We start from the raw sequence: 3,343 nt of genomic DNA, 5'->3' as shown, positions 1-3,343 counted from the left end.
GTTCTTGCAAGTGATGAGCAGCAGTGAAAGCACCTAACCGTGGTAGCTACAGGACCTCTATGAACGGAAGCCTCAGAAAGAACAGCTTATTACCCTGCAAGGTGTTCCCACTGAATTTTGAGACGCTGTCCGTGAGAATGCAGTCACCCAAAAAGGTGACTTCACCCAAAAAAGCTACCAGGGACTAACAGTAGTAGTAACTTGATCTAACAATTACAACCACAGTAAGATCAATCCATGTTTCACAACATAGGCACAGTAGAAATAAAATAAAATGTTTCCTACTCTTAGAAGCCGGATTTAGCACTAAAAATCACGCTGAGGAGGTTGTCTTTTCCTCAAAGCTGAACCAGATCGGTGTTCTTCACCTTCTGAGAAGCGAGGGAACAGCATCCTGCCTATCTGCAAAACATGCTTTGAGCGAGAGTCTGGCTTGCTATAAAACTTAGAACCTCGTAGCCGGTTAATGCCAAAAGAGCAGTAGCTTAAGTAACTCCACCACTAAGAAAGAGTCTACTAGTACATTAAGCAGAAGCAATGCACAAACAAAAGAACAAGACAAACTTTTAGGCGTACTGGCTAAGGCTTATTTTCCTAACGAGATTACCGGTTCCTCAACAGGAAAGATTTTTAGACAGAGCAATACAAAGTCTAGGGTAAGCGGGACTGGCAAATAAGCCTGGATGACTATTTGCTTGGGGGTTTTCTTGCATACTTTTCTTTATTGAAGGGATGGGTGGAGAAAGTAACTCTTAAGAACTGCTTTCTTACTCTGCCCAACTTCCCATTTTCCTGTTCTTCCTCTCCTCCCTATGAATACTTGGCAACAATGTATTTTTAAGAAATACTCTTAATTATCCATTACACAAGGCAAATGGTACGATAAAAGAATACAGTTAAGGAAACCGGTTCCCCCAAAAGCAGGAAGGCAACTCTAAACAAATATGAAAAATAACTAGTTTCTCACTCTCTTAACATACAGTGCTATATACACACAGTCGAATTTGGTCAGCACATTATAGCATACGTTCTTTGAGCGTAACAGCTACTCTTTCAGCATAGAAAGTTGGTCACAAAGGGTGAACAATGCATGGCCAAAACACAAAATAAAACTATTTAATGTTAATTAGACAGCAAATACTTACTCGGGAAATTGCTTTAGTGTCTTGATGAAGACTGCGCTCAAGTATTGGCAAAACTTATGAGAAAGTGTTTTGAAGGTGAAAACTTGCTACAAAACATACCCCATGATTAAGTAACCAAACTTCTTGTCCCCAAATAAGTGCACCCTGGCCAAAGGAGGATGATCCAGAACAGTCACAGAAAGGTTCCAAACCACTCAAAATGGTGGTTGTTACGACTGATTCAATTTGGTGCTTGAATTCAGAAAGGTAGCAATTTAGAGCTTTGAGTACAAGAGCTGTAGCTTAACAAAGGCCTAGCGGCACCTACACAGACAGGCATCACTTTCTACATACAGCTCTAACCCCCAGAAACGTGACAGAAGTATGGACAGATGGTATTTGAGGCCAAGGTCAACAACGAGGTCACCACAACCTTCAAGCCAAGGGTCTGTGATAAGACACATTTACTTTAATCACATATCCTTAACAGATCGTGCATTTCCCATAGCGTATTTCCAAGTTGGCATTAAATTTGACGCACAGCTTTTGTTTTCAAAAGTTCATCAATGTTTTGTGCTACAAGCTTAGCTTTAGCTCTGGATGTTAGCGTTAAGGAAACAAGACGATGGAACTAATTTATTACAACTCTTCTGAACATAAGCTGGCCAAAATAATTTACTTATAATTGCCCCCTGTGGAACTGAAGTCTAATTGTGCCTCACAGCATGACAAAAAAAGAAAATGCAAACATGGTACCAATTTAAAGAGAACATAGTTTCAGCTTTCATTAAAAACAAACAAACAAAAAAACCCCCAAAGCTAAACATCTTGGGATTCCTGGAAATCAGAACCAACCAAACTTACTTTTTTATATAAGCAACTCACCTCTATCTGGAAATGTGCCTTCCACTCTTATTATAAGTAAAATCTCTGCTGGAAAATTACAGAAATGTTTTTTCCTGTCTCTTCATTTGCTATGTATGACAGCATTTTGTCTGAAGCCAGTTTCTGCTGTTTGCCAATGGTTTTGTCCATAGCCTCTTCCCCAGGGGGTTTCACACAAGAGGGGAGACTCTTTCATAAAAAAATATATCAAATTAGCAGGCAATTTTGGAGGGGGTGTGTGATGATTAATATGTGAAATATCTGAGTTTTGAGAAAACTGAAAATCTGTTACAAACTCCATTATGTTTCTACAAAGCCCTTACAGGAGTATCTGGAAGAGGCAAATACTTCACTTTAAACACTGTGTTACCATTAAAAAAAAAATCAATTTAAATGTAAAAAACCAAAAAACACCACCAACCCAAAACCAAAGTCTTCAACACCGGAATTCATTCCGTGTGCTCAGAGCCAGATTCAGCAAAATACCACACATGCCCAGAGCGTACCGACTTACCTGAGAAATGAAGGTATGCAGTAGTAGTTTGCAGAAGGTATCAAAAGCCTTGCAAAATTAAATCAAATTTTAGAAGGTAAGAGAATTGAAAGCCAGTGAGGGGGAACTTTTGTGCACTATTTTATCATTGCTGCCACAGTCATCCAGCTCTCTAGGGAACAACAGCGAAGAGAATTCTTACTTTCAGCCTACAATCCTTTCGCACGTGCACAAGCCCACACACTCTCAAGAGCAACACCTAAGCTGTTCTTGTGGCATGAACAGTAACTTCCACCTAGGAGAGTACATACCTCTGCTAGGTCTCCCTACAGCTTACGCGACACGCTTCCGCAAAACGATCCCTAGGCAGAAGCAATGAGTAAAGACTGACCCACCAAGGTTGAGTGCTTTTTTAAAGGAATATATTGGTTTAGTTCCCATGTAATGTTCCAGGTTAGTCTCTCACAGCCTTTTTACTCCACTCCTTACAAGTCGAAATCGGACTGTTATAAGCAAATACAACAAACGAGTAAACGCAGGTTTTCAAACCTGCAAAATAATTTTAGTTTAGCATACAGAAGGCCACCCTGCGGCTTTCAGTTTTGACTGGTTTTAGATGGGAAAAATCACAAGGGCTGCCACCCACGTTTCAAATCGTTATTTTAAAATTCATTACTTCTCCGCACGCAGTAGTTGCTACCATCATCAGCATATGCTTTGCAGTAGGGTTTGGGTGGGTTTGTTTCTTTTTTTTTTAAAGCCACACTGGACAGCAACTGCTACCCTTCAAAACATTTCCAGCAACAGCCTGAAAGTGAAACTGCTTTCACGGTTTACCGCT

At 40.2% G+C, this 3,343-nt stretch overlaps 2 protein-coding genes across 4 annotated transcripts in view; one reads left to right on the top strand and one right to left on the bottom strand.

The window, feature by feature from the left end:
- MBTD1 (mbt domain containing 1) overlaps positions 1-2,579 on the bottom strand; it is a 38,927-nt gene extending 36,348 nt beyond the window's left edge. For 2 of the 3 annotated variants that reach the window (XM_009323723.1, XM_009323724.1), the window contains exons 1-2: positions 2,524-2,579; positions 2,010-2,198 (exon numbers count right to left, since the gene is read on the bottom strand). The gene's annotated coding sequence lies outside the window, so the exon portion shown is untranslated. The remainder of the gene's footprint in view (positions 1-2,009; positions 2,199-2,523) is intronic. The other variant, XM_009323725.1, reaches the window with a different exon arrangement.
- UTP18 (UTP18 small subunit (SSU) processome component homolog (yeast)) overlaps positions 1-3,343 on the top strand; it is a 16,731-nt gene that overhangs the window by 3,126 nt on the left and 10,262 nt on the right. The gene's annotated exons all lie outside the window — the stretch shown is intronic.

This window comes from Pygoscelis adeliae, unplaced genomic scaffold, assembly GCF_000699105.1.
Source record: "Pygoscelis adeliae isolate BGI_AS28 unplaced genomic scaffold, ASM69910v1 Scaffold75, whole genome shotgun sequence".
Classification (NCBI taxonomy): domain Eukaryota; kingdom Metazoa; phylum Chordata; class Aves; order Sphenisciformes; family Spheniscidae; genus Pygoscelis; species Pygoscelis adeliae.
Note: the sequence above shows the minus strand (reverse complement) of the source record. Positions and strands in the feature narration are given on the sequence as shown.